The 27,489-nt window shown below is 42.9% G+C and overlaps 1 protein-coding gene across 2 annotated transcripts in view; it reads left to right on the forward strand.

The window, feature by feature from the left end:
- The window catches only part of LOC118112375 (A disintegrin and metalloproteinase with thrombospondin motifs 2), a 113,383-nt gene that overhangs the window by 51,035 nt on the left and 34,859 nt on the right, over positions 1-27,489 (forward strand). The window lies entirely within an intron of this gene.

Below are 27,489 nucleotides of genomic sequence, written 5' to 3' on the forward strand. Positions count from 1 at the left end.
TTAATTCCGTGCAGGTCTCCTCCTCAAAATAAAGCTCACACGAGTATTAAAGCATTGTTCCCTCATGCACACCTGATTATATAATCATATCTCACTATTGTATGAAAACACTGTGAGGCACAGTGTGAGCGTACCCTGCTGTCAAAAAGATTACACCCACACGCACTCAGACACATCCTCCTGTCGCCGCACTAATTTTCTAGTGAGAATTGGTAACACCCTCCTCTTTTAGATTCATCCACTGCTTTAACAATTAACAGCTATCGCCCGACTCTTTGCTTTTCTCATCGCGCCTGCCTCAATCTTTCACTCCACAGACGAAATAAATGAACAAACAAACCACAAGAGGGAACATTATTTTAGAAGGAAGCAATGTTTAGTGCTTGACGAAGCCGGTATCCGCTCGGATTAGAGGGAAGAATTTGTATTCAAAAAGGCTTTAATACTCAAGACGCGAACGTCATCACAAAAGCAAAATCATATTTTCATCCCGACAATTCATCTCTTCGTCTGTTTTCATTTGTATTACGGTCGGAAACTTATTTATTCAGAATGAAATTAGAAAAATCAAATCTGGCTGTGAATAGTTCTAAAACTGATAATGAAACATTTTCTCAGAGGACGAGATGAGGGGTTGCACTTGAATCAAATTAATCAAACGAATTTATCGCACATGGTTTTGTTTGACTTTATCTTTTAGCTGAAGTAACACAAATTTGAAGTTTGCAATCTCCATGTATTTATTATTGATTTTTAACTCAAACCCTTAATCCTAAGCAAAGAAATTGTCTTTTTAATCGTACATTTCACAGAGAAATGCTCCAGCTTCGAAGGCCCTTTATGGTTCTACTCTGTTTCAGCAACTCCCCACAGTAACACAAACATGGGAACACATGTTCATATCTTTTATTAATCTAAAGCCTGAGTGGAACATTTAATGTACATGAACAGAGAGGATGTAGAGGAGCAGTGGTATAATACACTGTGAAACACGTCCCATCCACTTAACAACTTATGAGACAGAAGAGCAGATCGTACATGCTTAAAAATAAGAAAAGAAAAAATTCCTCGGAAATGGTATTTTCCGTATTTTCTGTTGTATTGTCAAGAGCTTGGCATGCTGGGAAAAATACTTCTGCAATGCGCGCCTCAGGCTTGTGTCTGTAGAAGCGATCGCTGTGACTGATCCGATGCCCGAGAGTCAATCACTTGTGACCCCGGCCAGAGTCTGCATCGCAAACTAATCCTCGCAGTGCAGATATTCTCAAAGAACGGAGTCTCCCGTGTTTTACAGGTGCAAGTCGACTGCTTCATAACAAGCGTGTTTCAATAGATGAGATGTGTCTTCCTATTCTGAGCAGTTGATTTAAGAATGTCTAATAATATACAGGGAGAGAGAGAGAGAGAGAGAGAGAGAGTTTCCATAGGAACACCCAGTGAGGACAGACTGCATTAGAGTAACACAGATCTGCTCCCACTGTTACTGATACCTGGCAGTACATCCATACACACACACACACACACACACACACACACACACACACACACACACACACCCTGGGAAGAAAAAAAAAACTATACGGAAACTCAGACACATATAGGATGTAACCACATTCAGCTTACACAACTCCCTTGATCATTATACTTGTGAACACACACACACCCATGCTGAATGCACACAGACATGCAGACACACACACACACACACAATACATCTCACTGCTCCTTGTTGCCTTTGAATCCTTCTTTCTAATGAAGAGTGGGGTGCAGATCAATAGCGTAGGATAGGAGCGGCCACAGTGTTTGTATGTGTTTGTGCGTATGGCGTGGGCATGAGTTCTGTGGTTGTCTGGATTTGAGTGCTGGGATTTTCAAGGCTACACAGGCAGACAGACAGACAGACAGACAGACGGACGGACAGACATGCTCCCTGCAGCATTTCATGTGGATCTCTCTTTTTCTTTCTCTTCTCTTTTTCCTTTTGTCCCTTCGTCTCGGTTATTCTCGACCACAGCGTTATGTAAACATATGGTTTTTACCTTCCAGTTGTTACATCATTGCCACTGTAATATTACAAGCTCATGGACACTTAGGAAGCAAAGTATAGATCCACCTGCCTTTACACTCGTCCCCTTCTTCTTCTGAAGCTTCTGTCCTCCCTCCATCCTCCACTCGAATCAAACCATATCCTGTCCCCTTCTCTTATTTTCTTTTTTCTCTGACAATCACTCCCCAACCGTAGATCAATCAGGGAAATTGTGAATTAATTAGTAATCAATCAATCATTTCTGGAGATCTCCTTTGCACGAGCGTGCTCAATCCACAGCCAGTTATTGAATGTTGGACTCATTTCCTGGCTAAAGACAGAGGGAAGGAAGTTATATTTAGCAAGGTAATAGAGGAGCTCAAGAAGGAGAGAAAGAGAGATGAAGACGGAGCAAGATTGATCGGCTTCTCACACCGTAAGCTGAGGAGGTGTGAATCAATGTCCTAAGTGGAGAGAGCAAGCTTTATTATTAATGTGGCACATTTGTCAATTAATCGCTGCGGCGATGGAAAACGAAGGATTTCCATTCATTTTTCGCTCGGCGGACGGAGCGCAATCCTTCAATCTGTCTTCACTTCCACTCTTACAATTTTATTTTATCTCCTTCTTTTATCTCTGGAATTGATGAATGTTCTCTCTGTTCTGCTAATTTTATTTCCGTCCCCGTCTCGTCTGTGTCCAGCTTCACCGAGCTAAACTCTCCTCTCGCTCTCCGCCATCTGCAGATGTGTGTGTGTGTGTGTTTCTTTTATTTTCTGAGGCTGGACGGTGAAGGTGGAGTTTAGTGTTTTGTCCTGGGAGACTGGACTGTCTGTGTGGGTGTGTTGCTCCAGCTGCGTGCACACCAGCATGCGTATGTGTGCTAGTGCAGCGCTGTGTGTCCAGGGTACTGAGACATGCCCAGACAGATGGACTACCAGAGGGCTTTTTTCCCATAATCCCCCTCACCTAGTCTGCTACCTTTATTCAAATCTCATATTAATATTGCGCTTAAATGTCACCAGTTTTCAGCATCATCTTTTTTTCTTTTTTACGTTTCTCTTTTCTGCACTAAAGAAGCAGCACTATTGGCTGCTTCACGCCATGTTTTGGTTCCCTGGTATCCATCTGCTCTGTTCTGAGCTGTCGTATACAGTCAGCTATGGATTTATGATACAAAAATATAGTCCTTTGCAGCCGACTTGTTTTCATTGACATTTCAGCTGCATTGTTCTCAAGTCAGAGAGGCTCCCTGCAGCCTCTGGGGCAAAGAGATTGCAATTAGGTGGTGGGCTGCCACTGGGCGGAGGACTGAGGCAGCTACACGGGACCTGATGCGTCTGCACAAAACCCTGGATTTGTCTCACCCCCCCTGAGGCGCTGCTGCCCTGTGCTGTTGTCGTATGTTTTGTTCGGTTGTGCTTTATTGTCCCGGGCTGGCGTGAAGTTGTTAGGTCAGTGTTGTGTCGTCGTTGCTGTAGCCTCATCACACGGCGCTGATACTGTGACGCGTCAGCATCAGCCTGGACTGAGAGGAAGTTGGAGAGGGTCAGACAGAGGCCAGCGGTGCTAGTCACTGCAGCTTAATGTCTGCCTCTCGCATCCGGAAAATGAAGGGGCCTCCCTCGAGAACCCACTCTCTCTCTCTCCACCTCTCTCTCTCTCCTCACTTTTCCGTCTTGTTCCCATCTGCCTCTGCCCGTGTGACACGAGGATAGTCGAACGGTGCAAGGTTTTAAGAGGAGACTCGTGTTTAAGCACTTAGAGATGTGAGCAAACACACGTACACAACTCATAGACGGCCCCATCCTCAGAGTGTAGGGGGGGCAGCCGACACTTTGCAGTACAGCGTGACTCTTGTTGGAATCCCAAATAGCCTCCTGAAAACACTCGGAAGGTGACATTCCTCTGACGTCACCCAAGGCCTATTTAAGGGATTGTGCCAAGAACATCCTCTAAACTTTGTCCTTTGGTATAGGGTCTGAGGTATATGAGGTCTTAAAGAACAGGAGTAGTGAGACCAACCGACGTGAAAACAAAGGTGACCAGTATATATCTTCTATCTACCAACCAGAAATCTCTGTCTGTGGCTCACATCTCTTCCTCTTTATCCGTATCACACTTGACTTGTGTGTCGTTAAGGGCCCGAGGAAGTCGAGTGTCGAATTTGGTGCGATTTGGACATGCAAAATATTCAATATTAATAAAACGTGAATTAACAGGCAAACAGCACCTTGCAGTCAGTGGCGGCCGGGCAGCGTGCTAACAGGCAATTGGCACATGTCTTCGATGTCCTCGGGTAAACTGCAGTTGTGGTCGACAACTGGCGGCAATAAAATCTTTCCCACCGGATCATTTTCATGATTAGAATGTTTTTTATTTCACCATATTGGACTGACACAGACATTCACGGGTGCTGATCTCCAACCTGCCAGCCACATCCAGAGAATCAAGTGAAAGCACAACGTTTGTTTTGTCGCTGCAACGCTTAATATATCGAGCTGAATTGAAAAATTTGAAAAGTTTTGAACTTGGGTCTGAAGATTCACATTCGACATGCGATATATGAAAAAATTACACCGTTCAAGTAAAAAATTCAAACTTAGATGAAACCGACGCACGTGAACAGTAATTTCGTTTCACAGACCATTCCAAACATGGCATGTGTAGAACAGACACTGCATTATAGTAATTATAAATGAAAAACTCTGCCGTCCACACAACTTTCCTGTGCATTGACTTTTCAGTTGTGCTCACCTCCCGATTTATGATTTAAATCATGCAGCCTCAGTAAACTGTTGACTTGTTCCTAACCTGTCGGATTATCTGACTCCTAAAGATTCCCTCTTCACAGTTTGCCAGATTAGTGATTTGTTCAAGTATCGAGCCCAGTTCCCGAAGCAACATATTCCCATTCCAGCAGTGTCTTGCTTTTCACCCTGAAGCAAAGATGTCTGTCTCTAAGCCCTCTGGTATGAATGAGTTCAGGAGCGTTTAGTCTGCTGTTGAAAATAAGTACTTCTTGGAGGGGAACTCCTTCACAGTTTAGCCTATGTAAACAATGTCATCCACCAGGGCTCGCCTGCCTGGGGCTGAGCATTTATAGCAAGAAAAACCTGAAGCTTGGCTCAGGCTAAGTTTCAGAATCTGGAAACATAAACTTCTGTGAACCATTATAGTGCGGTTCAACGTTAAATATGTGCTGTGAAGCTAAAGATAGCAGCCCAGAATAAATTTAAATAGTGTTCCGAAGAATGTGTTAATTGACAATTACTCAGTTAAGACTTATACACAATGATTTTAAAATACTTCAAACACTACACATCAAACACGACACATTAAAGCAGTTTATAACAAGGCACTGGTCTCAGATCAGCAGTTTGTTTAGTTCTGGCCACATTGTGGCAGCCGTTCCCGTCGCTGATTTCAGGTCAGCTGATCAGCGGCACCATACGCCATACACCATACTTCACAGCTTGCATTTTTAACGAAACATATGTTTTCTGGAAAGAATAACGTGTAATTTTCTATAATTTGAGTGTGATATTGGGCAGCAGGGATCCACTTCGGATCAGCAGTGTGCATCAGTGCATAACCAGGCGTGCTTTCAGCCGAGCAGAAGCACACGTACACGAAAGACAAAACAGGTGCACACACTCTCACGTATACATCGCACACACACACACACACAGATACAGTATATATGTGTGAACGAGTGCTGGCCCAGGTGTGCCTCTGGGAGGAAATTACAGTGCTAGGAGGGGAAGTATTCCAGCAGACAGCTGCTTCCTCTCTCCCACTATGTGGCCACTGGCTCTATCCCTGGAGAGCACGACTGGCTTATTACCACACTGAGCATGTGTGTGTGTGTGTGCGTGTGTACGCAGTCATGCATTGCTGTGTGTGTGTGTGTGTGCTCCCCCGTGCGTTTGCAGGTTTTATTTCTTGCCTGTTTTACCCATGACTGACTGACAGCATTCGTGCGTCTGCTGGTGTGTAAGTGTGTATTTGTGAGTGTGCCTGCGCGGTGTCCCTTTGTGTGGTTTCTCCCTCTGGCTCATCCGACTCTTCACCTGCTAGTAAGCTCCCAGCAGGCCCTCCAATGAGCCGTCACTCTGTGTGCCCCAGCGCTGCCTTTAAAAAGAGCAGGACTCCGGGGATAATAGCAGGGTGCGGCTGACCCCTGCTCCTGTCTGCAGCTGTCACTGCTGCACTGACCCACACACACCGTCTGTGTGTGCGTGTCTGTGTGTCTGTGTGTGTGTGTGTGTGTCTGTGTGTGTTGGTTTCTGTCTGTCTGTGAGACAAAGAGAGAGAGTGAGTAGAGGATGAGGTGGAGAGGAAGGGAAGCCTCTGAGGGATGAAGAGGAATAGTGTTATTACAGCCTCAGTGATTGAGAGAGTGTCACTATAATTAGGGTGATCATAGTGTTTTGAAAAGATTAGCACCTTCTGAGCCTCGGCTGGATCTCTGTCATATTTTCAGAAACAGACTCTTGACTTAAAAATCCTGCCACATAGTGCGTGTCCTTGTATTTTGATATTTACAGTGAACAGTAATCGGCGTGCACGACCAGAGTTCAGGATCAAGTTGTGAGTAGCATCAGAGCTAAAGTTTCTCAATCTGCCACAGGGAGTTTAACATTGTTGTCTGGTGATGGGGATCACGTCACTATATAGTTAAGGCTTTGAGAAGGATTATTGATATAGAACAGGGATTAAATGTTGGGTTAGAATATTTAAAATGTATGTGTGTGTATGATTACATTGTAAAACCATATCATTAGATGGTATATCTGTCTACTCTTAAACAGGTGATTAGTCTGAGTCTTTTTTTTTCTTCCTAACGACCCCCTTTAACGAAAACTAACTTTTTACCAATGTTAAAATATACAAATGGTGTTTTTATAGGATACAATAAATATTATTGAGCAAAATAAGCAGCCAATGCTTTTGGCTGACCTTTGAACTGCTGAGTACCAGTGAAGTGTCAAAAGAAAAAGACAAATCAGACAGCCAGAGTTCCATAATTCACATACTTAGGGAACCAATCTCGTCAACTTGCGGTGCCGGGCTTTGGTTTGACCATCTTTTACGTGGAGGAGGAGGGTGAGTTAAACATCAGAATTTTGCAAGCTAATTTATAGTTAGCTAAGTCAGAGCTGGAGATCGGGACCAAAGTTTTTCAAACATTCGGAACTGTTAAATAACGTAATCAAGCAAAGGTCTTGTGTGATTTATGACCATTATGTCTCTATAATTGTAGAGAGTGAAACATGACGCACATTATCATTCTGACACATCAACTCGTATTGGCAACCCTGTACGATATATCCTCTATTTCTATATCTTTCTGAGTTATTTTCTGCGTGTGTGACTCCAGTATTACTGCTCACCGTCGTGCAGCCCACTGAAACAAAACAGAAAACAAGCAGCAGCAGGTTTGTGTGTTCGACGAGCGGAGTCGGGGCTGCAGGCGAGCAGCTGAGGGCTTAAAGCTGGGGCTACTTTGCATATTCATAAATCTGTGAATACTAAATGAGGCAAAGGTGTAGAGTTACATCCAAACCTTTTCAAGGCCATGAAGGGATTTTATTTTAGAGGGGGGGGGGGCGCCTTTTAAATATGTCATTTTGTGGCACAGAGATGAGTTTTTAGTGGTTTAATAAATGTCAGGAGAGGAACTTTTAACTGTGGAACAGAGAAATAGTTTATATGCTTGGTTTAAAAGAATAAATAAATAAGATAATTATGTTTAATTGATAACAAGGCCAGTAAACCTACTCGGCCTATGATGTAAATCATCATTTTTAGAAAATAAAATCATCATACATGAAATTTTAAGAGCAACACAAAGTATCTGGACTATGATTGTGTATATAATATAATAATATCATAGAATGTTAATTATTAAGTAAGCCATGGGGTTCGCACACACTCAGCAGGTACAGTTATGTGACTACAATTACATGCAACAGACCTCCCTGGAGGTGCCCAGTGTTCTGTGTTAGCATCAGTTATGTAACCAGTCAACCTCAGGGACAGAAGCTCATGGAAGATGAGATGGCGTGTGACTTCCTTCCTCCCACTACTGTCACAGGGCCGCACACTCTGTATGCACGCACACATACACACTCACACACACACACACACACACACACACACACACACACACACACACACACACACACACACTGCGTTAAATCTGGCGCTACTCAGAGAAGTGTGGGAGCTGCTGCCGTCGCTGAATAAGCTTCCTTGATGTGCACACTTGAGCAGGACATTGTTTTCTCACGTTAAAGCTTCTATACAACCATGGTGGGAAAAAAAACAATATTTTCTGTTATTTTGTCTTGATTGTAGCTCCACGTCAAAGGGAGATTTAAACCTTTATCATGATCGTACAGTTCGGTGACTGCCAGCACGGCTCCACCCAGCATCAGGATAAACTCAGCTCTAATCAGCCAGAATAAGGAATAAAAACACCAGGGCATGCAGGGCCTTTAAACTGCAAAATAATGGTCCTCGGTATATGAGCAGCCACTCACTAGAACACAAAACAGTTGGTTAATGTAGTCGTGTAAGAGGATGTAATACTGTGGCAGCAGATTCAGAGGTTAATGGAGCCTCTCATGTGAATGAGGCTTTCATTGCTCTGGAGACCCAAATACTTTCACTGCTATTACTGCAGTTTCTCCGCTCTGTCTGTGTGTGTGTGTGAGTGTGTGTGTCCGTATGTGTGTGTGTGTGTGTGTGTGTGTTTGTGTAGTAGTTATCTCCTTCAGTGAGGAGTAAACATGTTCCTCAAGTGCAAAATCATTAGAGTCATGGAAAAGTGTGTGGTTTCGCCCTCTTAGATGTTTGTGTCTGTGATGAAATCTATTTGCATGAAAATGTGTATTTTTAATTTTCTTTTAAATCCTAAAAACAGAAATATCAAGGAGCAAAAAACTGAGGTTTGCCTTTATACTTTCTAAAAATTAACCTCTTGATCTTTTAATTGTATCAAAAGATCTTCATGGATTGAAGGAGTTCACCCAGTTCCATCTGGTGACATGTGACCTCATGCAGTAGCTGCACCATTAGCACTTCTTATCTGCAATGGCTTCTTACATGTTGAGATCTGTTGACCTTGGACTATTTGAAAACAAATCAATACATTTTAATTTGATGAAAAATGTTTAAACCAAAAGCAAAATTAGATATCAATAACACATGGATTGGGTTTATCTAAATATATAAGATAATATAAATGATAATATAAAACTTTTTAGCATTTTGATAATGTACCAAGTTTTGCCACAGCATCGCTCTGCCTTCACTTCTAAGCATGGGCTCTACATTTTATTTTTAAATTAGTTTTGAAAACTAATCTGTGGTTGTCACAAACAAAGCCAGGCTACATTTCTGTTTGCACGGTGGCAATAATGCACAGCGCTCCGTGTAGCGAGAAGGAAATTGTCAAAGTGGGGTGTGCGCCTCATGGCTGCTGTCTGATTAGCAGAGTGATGTGTGGAGGTGGGAGTTTGTTAGGCTGCAGTTCATTTGCTGCTGCGCCCCCTAGGGAGGTTTAATTGAATAAAACACAGGCCCATGCTTCTTCGTTCAATGATGTCTACAATACGAGCCATGAGCATCAAGGACACACACAGGCTCAGACAGTTCGTATGTAAAAAAAACCGGGTTGGACAGGTCATTGATGGATGGAGCATATTAGTACTTTTTTTTTTTTAGATTTATCACCTTAAATGTGGGGATCTGGTGGATCTCGCTAAGAGCAGTCAGATGAGGAGAAGAGAATTTCCAATCATTTCCGACAATGTCCTCAGTTTCTCTCTCCCACTGGCTGACATGTCTTGTGGCATTATTCTGATACGTTCAGATTTAGCTCAAATAAAAGTGGAGAAAGGCGGCAGAGATGAGAGGATAGAGAGAGGGAGGAGAAAACAAAGCCTGCTTAGAGCTTAGCAGGAGCTGAAAATACATATTTGTCATTCTGTTTACTGCACCCGATGAACCGGAGTGACTGTCACATCCAGACGGGTCGTGTCGTGTTTGTCCTGATGTCGTTGATCCCTGACCTTTAATGATGTATGCATGTGTGGAGCAATTACAGTAACAGTGTCGGTCGGAGGCTCACTGAAGGCTGAGTTATTAGTCTTCATTTTTCAGGGCTACAATCATCTAATGACACTTTTTAATTGTGTTTTTCTTGTCTCACACACTCTGTTCACACCCTGTGTATTGTGGCCGCAGCAGCATGATTAAGCCTCTGTTGAGTTGCTGAGAAGCCGAGCAAGGCGATATGCCTCATCGAGAAATGGATACCATAATTAATTGTAATTGAGTGGCATTGTACATTCAATAGTAACATGTATAGCGATTTTGTTTATTATAGCAGATTACCCTTAATATTACTCCTAAATTAAGTATTACTCGTTTTCGCGATACAACAGAATTACGAATTGTGGTGGAGTGAAGTAATGGCTTATAGAGCAGGTTAGTCCCGTCCACTGTGTGCTTGTGTACACGTGTGTAGTGCACACGTGCAACGTTACTGTGCACATGTTATCATCACCTTGAGGACCACAAAAGAAAAAAAACACAATAGAATGAAAAAACTGATGTTTCAAATCTTACCTGCACGGATGTCTTTCTTAAACTCTGTCAGTCCCAGTCAATGTGCCCGCCCATACACTTCAAACTGTAATTAATGAAATGAATCCAAAACACTTTTTGGCTGTAATTTTGGTGAAATTCTTGGGAAAAAAATATCACTGTGCATATACTTTTTAACCAGGACCACAATCTTTCCCTGACATTAACAAAGTGTTTCAAATTGCTTAAACATAACCATTAAAACATAAATCATAAAGGATGGACACAAAGGCCAAGAACTCAATCAGCCTCACATGCAGTAACCTGAAGGTGCCCTTCAAGGCAAAATACTGAAGATACTCCTCAGACATAGTCAGAGCAAGGAGATAAAAGGTGTATTAAAACCTTTAAGTAGTGCAACATATCAATTATACTGAAACTGTCAGGAGTTGCTATGGAATACATTATTTTGAATTGGTAATGAGCAGTTTGCACATATGTTTCCTTTTTATGGGGACTTAAAAAACAGAGTAACTTGTCTGACAATAAATTTACACAAAGTGAATTTGTGATGTGAAGTTTACTCGGCTCTGTTGTAACGGTCTAAGTGCGCGGAGAAAAGCAAATGCCGTGAGTACATTCAGGACGTATGCTAATCCAGTTTTGCTAGTTTAACGACAGGGCAGAAGATCGCAGCGCCAGACTTATGATTCAAGAGGTTGTACTTAGTGTCTTCATTAATCATGGGTGTGTTTTGGGCGTAACATGCAATAAAGATTCCCGTTAAAAGCTCTTGTGCACTATGGCAGATTCATATCTAAACTGTGAATATGCTAGGTAGTAAGAGAAAGGGCTACTTAGTGGAGGAACTTTCACTTTGCCCACGAGCAGAGTGTCCGTACGATGCGAATCAACACATGTAGAAGTATTTTGCTATCACAGATAAAATAACATTAGACTTTTGTTGTCAGAATCGCTTTCCACTGCCTCATAATAGCAATGCACATTACCACACTTCATTTTAAGACCAACAAACCCATGAACGCTCAAGTGCATAATCTCTATATAACGGGAACTGAATGGAAAAATGACAATTGCATCGGTCTGAATCTAGCAAAGACGCTTGTTCTTCATCTTCTGGTGTGAAATCTACATTAACCAGGGGGGGGGGGACTCGATAACCGAATAGTTGGGACACATACCACAGGTTCAACTTTACTGTCTCCCTTTCACTGTATCTATGAAAATATATGCGAATAGAATAGCCTTCAGTAGAGCGCATACCTCCACCAAGGCCCAATAGTCCAGCTGCACCGAGCTGCACACAGACATCAGTCCCCAAAATATGTCTGATTTGTTTGGGAAATCAGTGAAAATCTTCAAAACTCAATGTTATGGGGTGGAATAAAATTCCTGGATTTGCCTCCAGATACAGATCCACACCAGAATTTAAAGCTGGTGGTTTGGTCTAGTGGTTTTGGTGTAATGCTGCTAATAGACTAAACAAATGCAGAGGAAAAGTTTCCTTGTCAGGGGTAAAAAATACCCACAAAATTCGACATTATTCAGATTAGATTTACTTTGCAGTGTTTGCTTGATGCTGCTTAGAGAGCCCGGCAGGAGGGGGTCTGTTTTTTGAGGATTCACTTTGCTCTACCGTGAGGTCATCTGCATCTGAGGAGCCTGTGATGTAGTTGAGCCACTGGTTTACACAGTCTGGAGGAACTGACTGTGGAATCCCCTTTTGCTTTCATGTAACGTGTCCACTGCAGCTGTGGTCACAATCACGCTGAGACAATTACCGAGCGTGCTGGCAAGTCTTCGGTGTCGTGTGTGTGCTGTCACAGTATCGCTCTGTGGCGATGAGAGGGAGATGGATCATCCGCCGCAGCAGATGTGCTGACGCCGGAGAAAAGTTAGTTCCCATCCCTGGCATATTACCCACGCTCCCCCTGTGATCCTTCTCGTTCTCCAGCATTCCTGCCGCTGCTCGGAACTCTGGGAGATTTCTGAAAGGGCTCCCAGTCAAGCCGACAAACCCCATAGTTCTGGCTTGTGATCACAAATGTGTGTTACTTCTACTCACACGCTGCTTTACACACAGCAGCTCAACTCCTCCCTTTTCTTGCCCTTGTTTTATCCTTTTGACCTCGATTCCTCTGTTTTTTCTTTCTTTTCCCTGAACTGTCCATCTGTCATCTATCCCTTGTAATTTAGTGTCGTAGATTTCATACAGATTTACTTGATTAGGAATTAGGAATTATTTTTTTCTTGAATAACTGGATAACCACTGTTACAAATGGCAGAGTGTGCCACACACTCTCTTCCAGCTCTGGCTGTCGTTAACACTCTATGTAATGTTGTGAAACTGGTCAGATATTTGTTAAAATGTAGGCGCAAAGTGATTATAAGCAGCAGACGTCCACCTACACCATCAGTGGCGGATTTAGCAATTTGGGGGCCCAAGGCAAACACAGGCATGGGGCCCTCTACATCCAGGGAAAGTCCTACTTGTAACCTCTTCCAAACCCAACAAAACATATTAATAGTTTAACAAATGCACTCACAGTGAAATCTTATTTTCATAAACAATATGATCTCTGTACAATAAGAATGTACCGTATTGTCCATTCACATGGAAGATCTGTAATCTATTACTTTGGTTTTCAGGAGGATATCTGATGGATGTTGATGATGGGCCTCAGTCTTATATCTTGTTTTAATTAAGTGAGAAGATAACACACAAGACAATACGAGGTCATTTATGGAGTTACAGAAATAATAACAAAATATACTTTAAAAAATGATTTCCCTTTGTCCCCGTCTTTCTCTTACTCTCCCTTGGATGTTTTTATTTTCACGTCTTTCTATTTAAAACGTGCTCACGTTTTTTTTAATCATCATGGGCCATCATGTGAAATACCAGGAGCGAGTGAAAACTAGTGACTTTGTTGAAGAACAGTGGAAACAGGGAAAACACAGAGTTTCTCTCTGATCACAGCTGCTTCATGATCAGAGCAGAATCTGCAGTTGGTTTGCACCGAGCTGAAGTGTCTGTGTCCTCCTCCACTCTGACCTGCTCTCTCTCCACCTTCACTAGTTATTAGGACCGGATCAGTACATGAAGTAACTTAGTGTTTGTTTGATTCGCTCCAGAGTTTATGAGGCAGCATTTAAACATCACGAAAAATGACTCGTCAAAATTTTACGGCTCAGTAAAACACGAGACGTGACGTGAACAGCTGGACTCAGTGTTAAAGTGACCGGAGCGACACGCAGACATGATCCAACACCATCGATTTATAACTAAACACATGATCGTAAATTTGTCATCTAAATAATCCCAATAAAAAATGTGGTCAGTTTGTGTTTACGCCCTGAATCCCTTCCGTGGACCCGCTCATGGAATAGTCCATTGTAGTGGGGACTGAGGGGGGAGGGGGGCTCCTGAGATACTAGTTACCATTTTAGTGTATGGAATTTTAGAATGAAGAAATGTATTAACGAAGAGTAAAAAAAAATTATCTTAACCATAACTTTATTAGGTGTTTTATGGGGCCCCTGGTAGTTCAGGGCCCAAGGCAATTGCGGACCTTTGCCTAATGGTTGAGTCCGCCTCTGTAGACAATCCCACTTCTGCATCGTGCAGACAGGAAGAAAAGAAAAAGACAAAACATCAGAGTTGGAGTACTTCCTTCAGTGTACAGAAATCATTATCGAATTCAAGTACATTGAACTGGCTTTGCTGAAAAAATACCAAACATACAAACTCCCTCTACAATTTCCCTGCTCTTGAATCACCTCTGGCCTCCCTTCCATAATGATTCGTAGCCAGGTTTCCTCCTTACTGAAGAATGACTCACGTACACTTGAGTCATGAGGATGAAGCCAAGTTCAAGCCGGAATTCTTCCATAATTCCTCCCACTTGATCTGCGCATTTGATATCAAGTGTGTGTAGATGCTGCTCTCTCTCACCAGACACCATTTGTAGGTCATAATTCATCTCCTAGTTTAGTGATGTGAAGCAGGACGAATGGGCATTAACCTAAGTATCAGGTGTGTGTCAGATGTGTCCGACTTCTCTGCCTTACGTATGCTGTTTGTCATCTGTGGAGATTAACCAATAAAGGCTAATTTATGCTCAACACTAGATACGTAGGCTCCAACTACATGGGAAACGTATTAGTTTCCCACGAGCCTTCATTTTGTCCGTAGTTGTTTGGGTTTTCTGAACGAAAGAACGAAAGATCTGACAAATGCAGCCGACAAATGCGTCCTTCCATCCCCGAGAAACAAAGGCTCAAACGGGGAGCCTTTGTCCAACCTATCCCAGGATGCATTGTGCTTCACTCACGAACTGTCAAAGAGGTAATGGTGCTGGCAAGTGACAAGACGTCCTATGTTTGAGCATCATGCTTCAAATGAACTGAACAGCTAATGTTACACATTCTCCTGTCCAACTTCAGTTCTATTGTTTGGCAACAACAATAAAAGCGGGAAGACCTGATGACGCCGACCACGGAAAGCATCTGTAGACAAGACTGTCTCATTTCAGTTTGGCCTTAGCAGTCTTGCTGGCCCACAAAGGTGGCGATCATTTTGGCCCGCGTAGAACTCGTCCTCCAAAGGATGCAGCCCCTGAATTGAGACGCAGCTTTTAAAAGTTGGTACCAAACTAAAAGCATCTATTTGATGTTACTTTGCACCAGTAAAGAGAAGAACTTGGCATTGTCACAACCTCCTCCACCGTTGCCATGTTTATTGTCATCAGAAATTCTCAATTCTGCGCTGCCCTCTTGTGGATTTAAAGGATGCATGAAGCCTTAATACTCAGAGGTATAAAAGGTTTCTAATATCAGACAGATAAACAGGACAGAAGATAGAGATGGGATGATGAGTAAAGAATGAGCCGAGGTTAGATCGGAAGAGATAAACGTGGAGGCTTCTCACTAACTCACACTAGTCTAACCCTCTGAGGTTGAAGTTTCTACCAGCACAATCTGTAATTTAGCGGTTGATGTGATGTTATAAAAAGACAGACACTGTAAATAATTGAAGTCTTCTTAATATAATCACTGGGAACCCTGTTAAGCGTTTCGCCAACAAAGCTGTCATCAAGGCCTTTCAGGAAGAAAAAAAAATAGAACCAGCCACGATTTTCAGATTTCAACGAACAAAACAGGACTATTGCTTTGCTGGAAGCAGCCACACTGTCACAACCTCTCTGTGTGGGTTATTTTTACTCTGAAAGCAGATAAACACGGCAATTACTAACTTGACTTTAGCTGAGCTGCTACAGCACCGAGCCGACTAAATCCTGCTAATTAAGTCCAGAGAGGTAAAAAAAAAAAGAAGGAATTATTCTGTTAAGATATAAGAAGACATCATTTTTTTTAGTTCATGTTATAATCTTCTTTAATCACAGCTTTGATGGGTTTGTGGTTTTAATGCGTCTTCGACAAACCCACACGCTCTAAAAATAGGGAGATCCCTGTGTATCTCGCTGTGTGTTTGTTTGATGCACCCCCAAAATGTTATTTCATGATACTAGCAGGCATATTTATTTCCCCTAGAAAAATTTACAGCACATGAAAAACACACGCAGAGACAGACATGGTGGTGGTGTCCGCCTGTGGCAAGCGTGTTTCCCTCTCTGTCTGGGTAGTTAGGGCTGAGATTGCCAATAAATAGTGGCCGGTGGCCTTCAGCATCACCAGCGGGGAGAGATTTGTGTCCCCGTGCCTGATTGGTCCAGGCCTGAGGAAGAGAACAAACCATCTCGTTAATCAGGGAACACTGTTGGGACACAGTGCGAGTGTCTCGGCTCCACTCACACTCCGCTGGTGACACCGTGTACTGTGTGGATGTGTGTGTGTCTGAGAGAGAAGAAGAGAGACAGCGAAGGTGTGTGTTGTGCATGTGGAGTATTATGTCAGGCGATTGAGATGGCAGCAGAGCCGAGCTGAGACGATGGATGACAGATGAATGGGCGCTAAAGGCCGTAGGAGCAACTATGACTCACATCACACGTGTGCGCGGACAAACTCCAGCTCGCTTCACTATCTTACCTGTGCTTACATTCCCCCTGACACCAATTTTCACCTTCAGGGCTGCCAAATAAAGTCTAGTGCGTTGTCAAGTCAGTCTATCGTCACTCTGTCATCTATTACAAACCTCAAATAATGTGCAAAATTCTGAGCTTTTTCCAAATACTCAACTTTTCAGCGCAGGCAGAAAGTGTTTTTCAGATTGATAACTTTAACTTTGTCGAAGCTCTTTACTTACCTCGCGCTCCCCCAACGATTGAAGCTCATAACAACCGTGTTTGCTTTCTCGGTGCTGTGTGCCTAACTGTGTCAAACTGGCAGGTTTAGGGGCTCACACCCAGCTCTGTTTATGGTGCCGTCAAACAGCTAAATAAGGATTTCAGCGAGTGTATCCAGCTATAGAGCACGTGAGGTACAGTGCTGTGCTAATATACAGAGAACAGTGCGACACTAAATACAGGCAGAGTGGTTGAATAAACTCTCAATCATGGGATTTACATTTCAGTAAGATGATTTCTGTCTCTCGCCTCTAATCTTATATTAGCTCACACGAGGATGTGGTTCCACAGAAAGATGCATAAGCTTGTAAATGCTATGAAAGAAAGGGAAAAACGTGGGTAGTTGAAAAATGTGCAGTAAAAACGTTTTTTGCAAAAAACGCAATTTTGGAAGATAAAATTCAAATCTGTGGAGCTTTTGTACTGGGAAAATAATTCCATCTCCAGTTCCTAAGTCGAGCTGAGTGGAATTCCTTGAATAGGACACAAGAATCACTTGCTATCAACCATGGTTTCATCGCAATGGAGCAAGAGCTATTTTCCCAAAGTCTTTGTAACCAAGAGCTTAAAGTGTAACTCCACCCCCAGATCTAAGCTCGACTCCACTTCATGATTGTGAAAAAAATGGGACTGAGGGGGAGAGAGTGGTGCTGCTGGATGTGAGAAGGGTGAAGGAGGTGGGGCCGGATGTCAGCATCACTGTCAGAGACGTCCTTAGGCCACAAAAATAATGGAGAGCGTCATAGAATCGCGTGGTCCCTCTGCTACAAGGGGCTCGTTACACGTGGAGGACTTTTCATCTCTAAAATCCCCTGAAGTGGGCATCAGTGTGTTGGAGGACCATGGTGGTCCTGGGCCACAGGAGCTGTTGGCTCCGGTTACGCCCGAAGCCGGAGCTCTCATAGCTGAGGAAGTCGCTGAGTGGTAATGTAACGTTAATTAAAAGGCTAATGTTGGCGTACGTTTGATAAGTTCTAAAACAATGAAATTACCACACGACCTGCTCACTACACTTTTCGATATTAATCCTCTTCCACAATCTGCACAGTTGGAGACATTGGTTTATATTGATGACTGGCTGGTTGGTGACATAAGCTGCCTCGTTATCAGCCAATAGCAAAATTCAACTGAAATAGCTGGGTTTTAACCAGTAGAGGGCAGTCACTATGCTTATTTACTACAGAAAATGTCAAAATTTGGACCTGAATCAACCAACAACTCGACTAAATCATTACCGCTGGCGAGTGCTTATATCAGGCAACGACAGTTAGAAAGACTTTCACATCTATACAACTGACAAAATAATGGTTAGTAATGGCCTTATGATTCATTGCATGATAGCCTAACCGCTAAATTAGCTTCCAAATACATTTCCTTGATATGAATGAATTTGTTGTATTTCTTCATTTCTCTGCCTCTTTTCTTTTTATATCACCGTCCCTAACTTATTCCACTCCGTGTGTTTTCCTTTTTCTCCCATAACTCCATCATCCATTCTGTCCTGGAGGTAGCCCTAGGGCTGACAGGTGTGTGTGTGTGCGTGTGCGTGTGTGTGAGAGAGAGAGAGAGAGTGGGAGAGGGAGAGAGTGGGAGAGGGAGCACCATGCTCACCTGCATTTTTATAGCGAGCGCACGCACACTCTGAGCAGAGTGAACCCAACAAACTCAATGTATCCCCATCTAAGTTTGATTCTTCCCCTTCTGTCCGTGAGTCATCAGGCTCGTGTCTCGTTGGCTGTTTAAATTGTTTCCTCTTACATCATCACCACTTCCATCCCCACCACTTAAAAAATAAAGAAGGGGGCACATGATTTCCTAAAACTTACTTCCCTACTTCCATAAATACATGAATGTGTTCCTTTAAAAAAAATCTTCTCTACTGCTGACCTTTTAATCTTCAAATTCAAAAGTCAATAAAATTAAATAAATTAATTTCACTAAAACTGTTGACAAGCATACCTTAACCAAAAAAAAAAGCAATCCAAAGCAATATGTCAAAGTGAGAATAATTTCCCTCTATCTATATTCCCAGTCCGACATAGCGAGCAGCCAGCCACAGGGTCAGACTCAGCGAAGGGAAAGGTGATGTGCTGTATTTAAACGAATGCAATATTAATAGAGTCAGCCAATTAAAATATTGGCAGCCAGAGTGTCCCAGGAATCCAGAGCAGACATTAGCACAGCACTAACAAGATGATTTCCATCAGCGACAGCCAGACAATGCGAGTAGCGACAGCCAGGACCAGAGAGACCTGACGTGGGTGGGCGGTTGGACGCTGGAGTCTGAATTGCACCTCTGCCTGAGGGGTGGAGGAGGGGTGAGTGGGGATGAGGTTGTCAGTCAGGTGGGAGAATAAAAAACGGCGATCCGAAGAGCAGGATTATGAAGTGTATGTTGTAGAGAGATGTTTTTCGATACCATTTTTCCTTTCCCGATACCGATTGCAGTAACTGGACTCTGCGTATCTACCAATACCTTTGAAAAACAAATACATTGAAAGTCATCGAACTTTTATTTTCCAGTTTGACAGTCATGACTGATAGGGAACACAAATAAATCCAGGGATGCACGAAACCCCTTGAAACTGAGGTTTTGACTATAGTGTCGCTGTTTTGGGGTCAAAATATACTTTCTGTTAACTACACCTATGCAAGACGTGTATCCTGCGTCCGTGTGGTGCATAGTTAGTGCAACGCATCAGTAAGATCCTCCAGTAACACTATAGTACCTTAGCAAGCATGTCAACGATAACACTCATGATGCCACCGGTTCTGGCGTATGATACACCCGCCGTTCTGAAAACAGCACCGGTGGCAGTAGAGCGGCAAAGAAAGAAGTGATTTCAAAATCCCATTTTCATCTAGGTAAAAAAAAGACGTGGTATGAGACCGCTACATAGCTTTGCATCCTCGCCGTTGCCAGATCCGGCATTTTAGGCAGTATTAGAGGCATTTTTCAATGTTGGTATCGGTATCAGAAAACCTCTATTGTGTTGCATGGTTGGCAGGAGCAGTTTTGTGTGTTTCTATGTGGGAGCGAGTGGTAGAAATTGTGGTACACTGCTAAGCAGATTCCACCGTCCTGTAACTGCATTACAATCTTAAGAAGCAATGATTACCTTCTCTTTCCTTCTCGCCCTCTACTCTTTTCTTTCACGACTTCTCTCTCCCTCCCTGTCTAAATGTAGTTTCGTGTAATTCATCAGGGAAATGGGACTTTTGTGGGGTTGTTGTTGGCCACAGAAATACACACACAAACCAGAGCACCCACACTAACATATGAACAAACAGAACAGACATAGAGTCCACACATGCCAAACAGGAGGAGCAGCTGGTGTAATGACGACAGGATCATCAAGTATATAACTACAAGTACATCATTCTTTCCACAAAAACTAAATAGAAATACATAAATTAATCAAAGCACATTTCTCTCCACCGGTGAACGCCTTGTTTTGCTTTCTCGTCCCCATGTGTGTGCTACTATAACTCGCTGACTCATCTTTACTAAAGGACACAGCTCATCAAATCACACTCGTCTTTCTACCCACTGACTCCTTTCACTCCTCTTTCATGGCTTGCTACACTACGGCTATTCTTAGCAGGGGAAGGCAAAGTTCTCCATTACAACCCAATGGATACTGAAGTCTACTCATGCCTTTTGTCGGCGTTTGTGTGTGTGTGTGTGTGTGTGTGTGTGTGTGTGTGTGTGTGTGTGTGTGTGTGTGTGTGTGTGTGTGTGTGTGTGTGTGTGTGTGTGTGTGTGTGTGTGTGTGTGTGTGTAGTTCTAAACTAGCTTAAGCCAGCTGCATCTCACACGCCTCATGCATGGCTTAACTGAGCGAATGTCCGTCTGTGTGCATTTGTCTGTATATTTGTAAGTCTGTGTGTTTGCATGTGTGTAAACACACACGCTGACACGAACCGACAATGGATTTATCACCATATATTAACCTTTAACATCCTCGCTGTTATGTAATTCAATTTAATTTAATTTACCTTAGTAATGCAAGTAATGGCAGTAATCCTTTCGGAGGGTAATATGCCACTGACAGGCGGAACAAATACTCCATCCATATGTGTGCACACATGCACACGTGCACACATCAATACGCACAGTAATCAGCGCTGCAGCTATTATTAATGAGAGAGAATCAGGTCATTAATATTTAAGCAGTGTCACTGGGGCCACCACCATGAGAGAGAGAGAGAGTGTGTGTGTGTGTGTGGCGCTACATATAGACGAGGGTCATAGGGACCATAAGGCAATTTCCTCAGGCAGTGTAGTGAGACCTACTCTATTACAACAGGATAGACAGAGATGGAGATATATTACTCCCTTAAACAGAGAAGGGGAGAAGACAGAAACACAGGAATTTTGTTCTGCTCCTTGTCCCTTAGACCCTCTCTTTTCCTTTTGTTCCATTTCATTCACTTTTCCTTCCCCTCGCTCTCTTTTCCATTTCCTTTCCTTCGCCTTCCTTTCCTCTCCGTCAGTTGTTTCTGTTCTGTGGGGGATGAAGAGGCTCAATTGGGAAACAGTAGATATCTCATTACATCAAACTGGATGGGCGTGGGAGCTCATGCGTGTTTGTGTGTGTGTGTGTCCGAACCCCACTAAATGAGCGCTGTTGGCGATTGCAACATTTTGGTCTGTATCTAGTCCTCCACACTGGGCCTGCTCTGGTGACAACACGCACACACACACACACACACACAAACACACACACAGACGGACATGTTGGTGTGTAAGGGTGAAGCTGTGACTGGCTGAAGATAGGACTGTAAATAATGACATTAGCTCTTCCCCCCTCTTTTTCTTTCCATCTCTCTTCCCTCTCTCATCCCCTCAGCCTCTTCCTGTGTGTAGGATTAGTGGGTATTACTTGCTCTGCAGAGCGAGGAGAATGAGACAAGTCTTCCTGCCAGCTCCTGGGATAGGGATAGCAGGGAAACTATTCCTTTATAACAACCTCTTTTTATTAAGTGTAACTGGAGGAGAAAGACACTGGAGGCCGGCAATGGTTCACCTCAGATAATGCCAAGTTCTGATTGAGTCATTGACTGAAGGGTGATAATTGATAGTCGATGAATCCTATAACACAGACCAGATAATTGCTGTGAATGGGATTAGTTTGAAAATGAGTTTCATCCAAACATAAAGCACTCGCTCATTTTTCATTTTGACAAAACCATAAAAATAATGAATACACTTGAATATACTGAGTGGTGCAAGGGGAGGGGTGAAGTGTTTATTAACAGACTGTATATCAAGATCTGTATCATGGTGAATGCCCATAAGACATCAACCAGACATTTATCTCATTGATTCATGCGTCACGTTACGCTATGGTTACTAAGTAGTGTTTTTCCCACTTGAAATTAGCTTTTTATTTTAACACATTATAACAGCTGCATGGCATCACTCTGACAAAACAAACTACATGCATGAGATACGATTGAGTTAAGGCCCTTCATCAAGAACATTACAACTCTTTTTTTTCTCCATATGTTTGGTTTGGCGAATAGCTCTAAGTGATGGACTTTATATAAAGATGGACAACACGTCTTCGCTTCCTCCCACTATCCAATTATTAAGCCAAAAGATCCTGCATATGAACGCCACCATTCGGAGCCAGAGCCAGGGGATGGACCTGGAACCAATCACGAGTCAGTCTCAGCAGTCAATCACGACGCCTCCCCCTGTTTTTTAGGAGGAAGCTATACCTGAAATGAGAGAAAAGATGACCTATACTGCAGCCAGCCACCGGGAGGGATCTAAACACTTAGGCTTCACTTTTTTGGAGCTGTCATGTCATCCATCTTAATATACAGCCGATGCTCTAAACACTATTACACACACAGGCCTCAGGGACTGTTGCTATGGTGAGGACAGCAGCAGCGAGAACTTCGTTTAACCTCACTTAACTCTCCTGAAGTTTCTGTGTTTTTCTGTGACCTCTTATCGGAGAACTAGATTATATTGAACCGCACTTTTGTAGTAATGATTGAGCAGGGAGACTTTCATGACCGTCCAAGCCTGGGAAGGGCCTCAACTGCCATGTGCTGCCTGACATTGCATCAAAAAACTACCTGTTAAAACCCTGGGAAGCAGAAGTTTGAGATAAACTTCCACATCTTGTCCATGTGTTTTTCTTTGTTCCCTGTCATCTTAGGCCCTGTCCACATCTGGTATTAAAATACCTCCTGAATGTGTCTCCTGTGGCCACTTCTGATTGGAAAAAATAGAATTGGATCATTTGAGCCTGTGAAAACCAAATGATGTTTACCCAGTCTGAGTTAACAATTTAGTCCGATTACAATGTTTGTGTGTCTGTCGGTGTGAGTGAGAGGAGACGAGCGGAGCCAGGAGGGATTGAACGAATGAATCCGCACGGAGTGATCAGATCTCAGGACGCATTCAGGACGCACCTAGTTGCGTTCAGACCTGAACTCAGAGCGGACCACTTGTGATCGGATCTCTCAGGACGGACGTTAATACCAGGTTTAAATGGGTTCTTATACATAGTTGTTTGTGAAGCGCTCATCAATGCAGATTATGAATTCCACCCACTTTAGTCCAGGTCAGAAAATTTAAACACATCCTCGTTCATATTGCAAACATGTACACAAAAAAGGAGACACGGAAATAATGACACATTGAGCATTTTTGAGCTAATGCTGATAAATAGATGCTGAGAGAGAAGAAATGTCATTAGCCACTAGTTTAAAAACTTTGTCTAGATCCCATCAAAAATCCCCAGTGTTTGTTCCCTTATTGGCCATCTGCCTGTGTGTAGTGATTTGTTTACCTGGGAGCTTCATTAAGGATGGAGAGACTGGGGGGAGGCCGAGCTGGTAGCTCCCCTATCCTCCCTGCTCGAGTATAGAGTTACATTCGTACGGAAGAGGATGCATTGATTAACCATATGCCTGGGGGCAGGGTTGGGGGGGGGGCTGTAGCCTCACCCTGTGCCATCACGATCACCTCTGGGGGACGGAGATGGGGGAAGTTGGATGTGCAGAGATACACTTTGTACAGGATAGGCCCGACTTTCCCCTAGTGCATATTTGCATTAAGATCCTATCTGCACTGGTTATCAATAACACAGTGATAATCTAGACGCTCGTATGGGAAGCCTGGGCTTTCCAGGAAAGAAGGAAACTGTAATGTCAGTCCTAAGAATGCACACAGATAGACCAGCACATGGACTATAAGGATGGACTTGTTTGTGTGATGGGGTCACTTTTTGTGCACAGATACGGCTTCAGTGGCCTTGTGTTTGTTTGATAGACGCGCGCAGCGTTCGGCAGCGGAGCTACTCTGAGGCGTGCGATCTCGACATAGTCTCTGAAAGTCTCTTTAGCTGATTGTGGTTTTGATTACATTTTATCAGCCTCTCTGTCAGCGCGGCTCCCTGTACAGAGGCGGCTTTGTAAGAATGATGAATGGCTCTTTTAATTGTTTCTAATTGATAACTGCTCTGAACGACTTTGTTATGAAACACCGCCAAGTTAGTAACACCGATACACTGTAGTGCCTTATTAATTCTGTGCCGTCTGGCTCGAGCACTGAGCAATTGAAAAGAACTCCGTCTGTGCGTTTGTGTGCCGACTAGGCACCAATATTTCTTGGTGTGAGAGCAAGCCCGTTTTTTAAATGCCAAAAACACTTTTATTTTTATTCACCACCCTGTGTCCAAGCTTTTAGAGTATTCAATTACTCCATGCCTCGATTCTTTAAGTCATTCCAGTGTAATCTGCAGATTTACTCCTCAGTTTAGGCTGCTGAGTTAGAGATGTTGTATAACTGTGTTACAGCCGAGCTTATGTGTTTATTATTACCATCCATGATGAGGTGATATTGGATGATAAATCCTCATCCTGCTGCCCTGTGGCGTCCGTGCTTTGCTCTACTGGTGAGTTTCTTGGAGAGAATATTTGCATACATATTGTATCACACCTTTACATCAACTTTCTCTTCCTCTCACCCCCGCTCACTCCACATCTACCCTTTCAAAAGGTGCATTTAATGAATAACGGATCAAATGAAGGGAGCAGGAGAGGAAAGTAAAAAGTGAAGGATACTTGGGATGGTCTTCTTTCAGTGGGTTTACAGACTGACACACCTTTAACCCAGGTGGTTATTTGTTATTTTTGGAGGCGATTCAGACATATACGTGCTGTTGGGGGCATCATGTCGCTGTTTCCTCCGGCTTTGCCTGTGTTGCCTGGTGCACCTGTGGCTGTCAATAAATCATCCAGGTGTTTACATGACATTTTCATCCGTCTCTTCAGAGAACATGTAAACTAACAATAAATGAAAAAACAGAAGAATGAGAGAGGGTTGCAGGAAGAGAAACTCAAAGAGGAGGCATGACTGTCGTACCTCGATTACAGGAACCAAATGCATTTGACTCGACTGTTGACACAACTTGTTTGACACTTGTGTTTCACTGCAGTTCTGCAGTTGGCAGAGGCATTAACACCCAGTCACAGCCATTTGCACTTTAACCAAGTATATTTTAGCGTGACCTGAATCCTGTTTATAGGGTGTTAACAGTCTGTTTGGTTTGCAGTCGCCTGTTTTAGAAAGCTCTTGCAAACCCTCAAGTTGAAGTGTAAAGTGAAAAATGGAAGTTGTTCTCGTAAATCGTGGGTCAAATTTCCTATTATGTTGGTTTTTGACATTAAAAAAGAGGTCCCGATCAGCCCTGAGGCAAACGCATCAAATGCTAAAATCCAGTTACCATTACTAACACCGAGTGGGTATTTGAACACCTGTTTTTTCGCATTCATGCAAATGATGGTAAAGTTAACGAAACATTGCATTCGCTCACAGAGATTTTTGCTAATTCTGATGACAAAAAGTTGATGTGTCACAAAATACATCACACTTGTCTGAATTATATTTGTCGACACAGACATGATATGTTGCCTGTCACTTTCAATAACCCGCCTCTGTCGGCCTCATGCTTTGCCAAGTTGGACTTGTTTGCTCCCTCGGTCAGAGTAAGTTTCAAACATCTACAGACGCAGCGCTTTGTAGTGTCCACAGGCTTTTTAAGCTAAATAAAACCATAATACTGTTCTCGCGTCTTCTTTGTTGACGAGCAGTGGACGGTCTGCAAGAGCACTCATATTAGCAGCCATGCCTCTCGACTCGGTGTCATCGTGGAAGCTAAAATTGGTCTGACACGTCCACCGTGCCTGCAGAGAGTGGAAGCTGAGCGCTGTGCTCACACAGACACTTTGTCATACATTGATGCAACTAATAGGAACTATGACACCTCATAAAACTGTCACTGTTAAAGTATAATAACAGTATTATGGGTTTCTTTATTGTTTGTAACAAATTATATATATATATATATATATATATATATAGATAGATATATCTGCAGGACATTTGCACCCAGAATTTACTGATATTTGGTTTATTCCATTCTTCTTTCTGTCTGTGCAATGTCTCTTTTGCCACTGGCTGAACTCAACCTTCAGAGCAACAGTTGGATGATGTATTTTACTGCCAAATGCTGGTCTGTTTTTCTCCAAACACAGGTTTTGAGAAGAAAGGATCAGCTTTTTTTAAACTTCAAAGATTAATTTCAACTTTCCACAGAGAGACTCTTACTTATCCAGATGTTGTTCCACCCGTCTTTCGGACCTTGTCTTGACCTACCTTCCCTCAACTGCCATTTCTCAATGCCCTTTCGCACAGTGGAAATTTATAGTACAAAGTTATGTATGTAATCTTTTTAACTTACTGAAATTAAAAGTAAAATGTGAAAAGTAAGAAAGAAAAACGTTTTTAAGTAAAATTACTGGATGGTTTTATCTTTCAAAGTAGAGTCAAAGGGCTTCTCTGAAAATTTGAAGCATGAGCCCAGTTCCCTATTTCACCTTCCCATTATTATCTCTCCCCTCTCTCACCTCATTGCTGTTTTTTTATTTTGTTCCCATCATGTTTCTTCGTCCTCACTTTCTTTCCCCTCTCCTCCCCCACTCCCTCCATCCCCACAGAGCCCAGGTTGACTGATGTTTGGCTGGTTGGCCTGTCATAATAACTGTGGAGCTGGACGTCTCAGGTGGCTGGTGCCGACTGCTCTTTGAGCACCTCACAACCAGGACAGGACAGGACAGGACATTGCCTGGGGGGCGTGGGTGAAGGAAGGAAGGAGAAATGAGGATAGGAGCAGGAAGGACAGAAGAAACGAGCAGCAGAAACAAGAGATTTCATATTAGTTGATTTCATAATGCCCTTAAGTCAAGTTCTCAATACATAGAAAGATCTCCGTTAAGGACTAGTGAACATATCTCACAGCCAATCAGTAATAAGTCGCAGTCTGATGTGCCGGTTAGTGCAATGACAATGCTAGAGGGCAGAGGTAATGAGCAGACGAATGAAAAGATAGAAGCAGAAACAGAAGATTAAAAACAAGCCTGGGAGTAGAAAACTCTGCTGTTCAGACTTAATTCTGCTTAGTCAAATATAATTTGGACGCAGATGATGTTGGGATTAGTTTGAACCCAGAGGGC

The sequence above is a fragment of the Hippoglossus stenolepis genome, chromosome 7 (assembly GCF_022539355.2).
Source record: "Hippoglossus stenolepis isolate QCI-W04-F060 chromosome 7, HSTE1.2, whole genome shotgun sequence".
NCBI lineage: Eukaryota > Metazoa > Chordata > Actinopteri > Pleuronectiformes > Pleuronectidae > Hippoglossus > Hippoglossus stenolepis.